Consider the following 6,000-nt stretch of genomic DNA (forward strand, 5'->3'; position numbering starts at 1 on the left):
CAGCGGCAGTTTCCTAAACATCTGTGTGGGTTTCTGCACAGAAGTCAATGGAAATCACACCCTGAAATCGGCAAATGTAGTACAGAAACTACTTTTGGGAATCGGTGCATCGCCTAAAATGTTGCGTTGCAAAGATTCAGACGCTGCCATTGCCTGCAATGGCCTCTGATTTGGCATGCGATTTGACATGTTAAATCGCATGCCAAATCGCTTGAATGTGAACCAGGCCTCAGTCATATAGAACCTGCTCCTGAGCAAAGACCATGACTGACTATCACTCCTAAACATTTCACTAGTTAGAGCAGCTATGACATGATGGGAAAGGTACAAGGTATACTCAAGTTCTTGATTTAAGTAAAGTATGCTTAAGGCTTGGTTCACACTGCTGCGATGGCAAATTCGTACGACGACTTTGCCCTGCGACTTCCTTCCAACTTGGATTCTATTTAGGTGCCTGTACAAGGGCTGAATATGCAACCAAGTCAGACCAAAGTAGTACAGAATGCTCTTCTAAAGTCGGAGCAACTTGTGTAGTATCAGTTAAAGCGGAGGTCCACACAAAAATGGAACCTCCACTTTTTGAAAACCCTCCCCCCTCCGGGGTCAAATTTGCCACCTTTCAGGAGGGAGGGGGTTGCAGATACCTGTATAATACAGGTATTTGCACCCACTTCCGGGCATAGACCCCCGCAGAATCTGCGGGGGTCTACGTCACTTCCCCCCCCCCCCGCTGTTTTATCGGAAACACACAGGTCCCAGAAGACAGCTGGGACCAGTGAGGACATGCAGCGCGACTCGCGCATGCGCTGTACGGAACCGGGAAGTGAAGCCGCAATGCTTCACTTCCTGATTCCCCCACCGAGAATGGCGATGGCAGCATCCGAGGAACGGGTCGGCCTCGGGTGCCGACATTGCGGGCACCCTGGACAGGTAAGTGTCCATTTATTAAAAGTCAGGAGCTGCAGTATTTGTAGCTGCTTGCTTTTAATATTTTGTACCTCCGCTTTAAGATGGCTCTCATAGGGAAACAATGCATTTGACATGTCATGTAACTTGGTTTCGCACAAGTTGGATTCCATGTCGCAGCAGTGTGAACTGAGCCTAAGGTCTTCACGTGATTTTAACTGCTAAATTTCAAGTGCGATAACTCAGAGTGAACAGTCAGATTAGCGTAAAATTGGGTCTAATTGGTAGGTTTTTTTTGTTGACAAACTTAGGATTTGATTTAATGAAGGCAAATATGCTGTTTTCACGTTGCAAGGGAATTTTCCAAAAGCTTAGTGAATGAAGTGAAGTTCTGCTGACTTTTATCATCCAATCATGTACAAGCAAAAATACATTTTTTTATTTTTTTTTTATTATTTTTCTTGCACATGATTGCATGTTCTTTGCAAAGTGGATTTTAATCACAATCATTAGGAAAAATGACCTTGCAAGTGAAAATTCCCTTTCATAGGGAACAGTCTATTTGCCTTTAGAAAATCCACCCCTTAAAGTATACAGTATGTTAAAGCGGTTCTCCACCCTAAAGTGGAGTCCCGCTGATCGGAACCCTCCCCCCCTCCGGTGTCACATTTGACACCTTTCAGGGGGAGGGGGGTGCAGATACCTGTCACTTCCGGCCCGGCAAAAGACGGGCATTCCGTCACATCCCGTCGCCCCCCCGTTGTGTGCTGGGAACACTCGGCTCCCAGCACACAGCGGGAGCCAATCGGCGGGCGCGACTCGCGCATGTGCCGTAGGGAACCGGGCAGTGAAGCCGCAGCGCTTCACTTCCTGGTTCCCTCAGCGTGGATGGCGGGGGGAGCAGCAGAGAGACGAGCGATCGCTCGTCCTCTGCTGCGATCGGCGCTGGACTCCAGGACAGGTAAGTGTCCTAATATTAAAAGTCAGCAGCTGCAGTATTTGTAGCTGCTGGCTTTTAATATTTTTTTCCCATGGCACATCCGCTTTAAGACGGATAATATAAATAACATTCAGTCACCTATTTTTTATTGTCATAAAAGGCAGCTGTAAGGGTCCTTTTGACCTTTTTGTGACATCAAAGCCAGTTCAACTCTGACATTGGACTGTGACAGACCCATGCTGGATCTATGGGCTGCCGTATGTGAAAGAATTTGTTTACATTATTCTACCTCTGATCCGTCACATTTAGGTCCAGAAAAACAAAAAAGCGTGCCTTTTTTTTTTTTACAGACCTGAACAGACTTGCAGGTAGGCAGATGTAAATGGACACTATTTCATTTACATCCAACTGCCCATAGACCTGCATGGAGTTTTCGATCAGGTCCACCTGAAAAACTGGCCCTGATCGAAAAGCCTGTGTAAAAGGTGCAAGGCCTTTATTTTTTACTCTTGGTGGCAAGAGTTGCTCTTCTCGTTGCTTTTCCTGAGTTTGGAAGGCTGCTACCTGTGCTGTTAGAGGGCAGGCAGCAGCATGAGATGTATAGAGGTCTGTCAAATAGCCACTTGCCAATTTGTATAACTTGAATAAACGGCGGGAAGGTGACACTTCTAGTACATGATCCGACACTTCCAGTTTGGGGGGTGCACGCATGTGCACTCCCGCTGTGGTTACACATAGTGGGAGCTTATCTGCAGGTACCATGGATTTAATGTCTGCCAGCACCCACCGTTCACCCAGCACAGAGGCAGAACGGCGGTCTGCCTTTGTAAACAACGCAGATCGCCGTTCTGTCAGTAGGGAAGGCATGGATCCTGTGTTCCTGCAAAGCAGGGACATGGATTCATGCCTTCCCCTAGTAAAAGCACCACATACAATTAAAAAAAATACTGGCTAGGCATACAGTTAACCTTTTGATTGCCTCTGATGTCAACCCCTTCCCAGCTAGTGTCATTAGTACAGTGACAGTGCATATCTTTTAGCACTGATCACTGTAATAGTGTCTCTGGTCCCCAAAAAGTACAATTAGTGTCAAAATGTCTGCCACAATATCACAGTCCTGCTATAAGTTGCTGATTGCCGGCATATCTAATACAAAAAAATACAAAAATAATAAAAATATCCCATAGTTTGTAGAAGCTATGACTTTTGCGTAAACCAATCAATATACACTTATTGGGATTTTTTTTTACCAAAAATATATAGCAGAACACATATTGGCCTAAATGAATGAAAAAATTTGATTTTTTTCAATTTTTATTGGATATGTTTTATAGCAGAAATTTTTCAATATTGTCAGTCTTTTTTTGTTTATAGTACAAAAAAATCACGCAGAGGTGACCAAATATCACCAATATAAAGCTTGATTTTAAGGAAAAATACGTAAATTGTATTTAGATACAGCGTTGTATGACCGCGCAATTGTCAGCTAAAGCAACACAGTGCCGTATCGCAAAAAACTGGCTGGTCAAGAATGGGGGTAAATCTTCCAGAGGTCAAGTGGTTAAGTTAAGGGGGACTGGGCAGGTGGCATGTCTTCTAGATAACTACAGAGCTACAGGCACACCATTCACATTTTAGCTTGGATAAGAAGCTATGGGATGCAAACACAAATCTACTTTTGTGCTTAGCATGGTCAAAATGATTCAAGAACAAAAAAGGGACCAGAAGGCCAACCAGATAGTTTATGCTGAAAATGAACGTAGTTTAAAAAATGAAAGCACGTGCACAAGACAAACTATTGACATAGGAATGTATTAGAGATTATTGGCACAGGAATGCATTAAAGAAATCTAAATAAGACCGAAGTGTACATCTGTACTGGTCCAATGCATGGATCAAAATACAGACAGACCAGACCAGCATAAATGTATACATGTGTGCTCGGAGATCCATGCAGTTCCGTGCAGCCATCCATCTGTCATTGATTTGAACAGACCATCTGCACATTCCTGCACCGAACACCTGTGCTTCCTGAGCAGCTAAAGATTGCCTTTTGCTTGGGTTGGGTGTATAGATTGGTATGTCCATGTAAATGAGGCCTAAGTGACAAAATGGCCTGTGTAACATACTGTATATAGGGTATATTGTGTTTTGATAAATAGTCATTTCATTAAAATTGACTCATGAGTTTAACAAGGTTGTGGAGTTATGTGATGTAGGTATGTATTTATTATTTCCCCTATATACAGCTTCTATTAATAACTGGAAGAAGGGATACACTTGACTTGTTATCTCACACCACCTGTTTATCATCCAGATGGCTGGATGATTCAGGCTAAAGGATTTTGAAATACATACCTAGTTTTTCCAACAGAATATTTAAATTGTTACCTAGCTGTTGAAACATCTGCTGAACTATAACAGAAGTGGAAATGCAATCATATGAGGTTTAGCATTCCTATGGAGTCTAAATGAGGAAGCTGTCTGCATGCTTCAAAACGGATTGTTCCATCCAGTGGGAACATAAGTGAGGAATGCAAGCTTCCGTCCAAAGAATTTAAAGTTAACGTGCATGCTACAAAAGAGAATAGACACTTAATATAAAAGGCTATTTCCACTGACACCATTCAAGAGCTATCTTTGCATTTTTTTTATTTTATTTATGCTAACCTTGTAATATATTTTAATAACAATTATAAGAAATATTATATCATAATAATGGGCTGTGACAAAACATTACTTAACCTTTGGTTAAGTAGCTCATTTGGTTTAACAAGAATTAGACAGTTTATTTCTAAATATGTATTAATATGTTATAGTTACAGCATCTCTGGTGATTTTGCAGTGTGATAAAATTCTTTAATGGTAACTTTTTTTTTTTTTGGATTTCATACTTAATATTGTGCTAAAATAATGCTGAAGCTGTGAATAAGGTTATGCAGCAAAATATTAAGATTTTTTAAATGCTTTCATTTTTGGATGAAGTGGCGAAGGGTTGGACCCTCTGTCAAATGTTTGTATTACTGTCTTTGTCCTCATTGTTTCACTACTTTGTTTGTCCTATTTGGCTAGGGTCAGTGTCACTACTGGTAGCATAAGGCGATACCTGAACCCTATAGAGGTTGCACAGGCAGTCCAACTCCACCAGGATGGCACATCAATACGTGCCATTGTTAGAAGGTCTAGAGATCATGGAGGAGTTTCCAGGATACAGGCAGTTACTCTAGGACAGTGTTTCTCAACTCCAGTCCTCAAGGCACACCAACAGGTCATGTTTTCAGGCTTTCCATTATTTTGCACAGGTGATTTTATCAGTTTCACTGCCTTAGTAATTACCACAGCAGTTTCATCTGAGGGAAATCCTGAAAACATGACCTGTTGGTGCGCCCTGAGGACTGGAGTTGAGAAACACTGCTCTAGGAGAGCTAGACAGGGCCGTGGAACTCATCAACAGGACCGGTATCTGCTCCTTTGGAACAGGATGAGCACTGCCAGAGCCCTACAAAATGACTGCCACTTGTGTGAATTTCTTTGACCAAACAATCAGAAACAGATTTCATGAGGGTGGCCTGAGGGCCCAAAGTCCTCTAGTGGTTGCCATTGAGCACCAGAATTGGCAGGTCTGCCGCTGGCGCCATGTGCTTTTCACAGATGAGAGCATATTCACCCTGAGCACGTCACAGACATGAAAGGATCTGGAAAAGCCATGGAGAATGTTATGCTGCCTGTAACATCGTTCAGCATGACAGGTTTGGTGGTGGGTCAATGATGGTCTGGGAGGCATATCCATGGATGAATGCCCAAATCTCTACAGGCTAGACTATGGCACCCTGACTGCCGCTAGGTAGCGGGATGAAATCCTTGGACCTATTGTCAGACCCTACGCTGGTGCATTGGGTCCTGGGTTCCCGGTGCACAACAATGCTTTGCCTCATGTGGCGAGAGTATGCAGCCAGTTCCTGGAGGATGAAGGAATTGATACCATTGGCCCCCACGATTTGCCTGACCTAAATCCAATAGAACACCTCTGGGAAATTATGTTTCGGTCCGTCCGATGCCTCCAGGTCTGTTAAGGAGCTCAGTGATGCCCTGGTCCAGCTCTGGGAAGAAATACCCCAGGACACCATCTGTTGTCTCATTATGAACATGCCCTG

This window comes from Rana temporaria, chromosome 1 (assembly GCF_905171775.1).
Source record: "Rana temporaria chromosome 1, aRanTem1.1, whole genome shotgun sequence".
Lineage (NCBI taxonomy): Eukaryota > Metazoa > Chordata > Amphibia > Anura > Ranidae > Rana > Rana temporaria.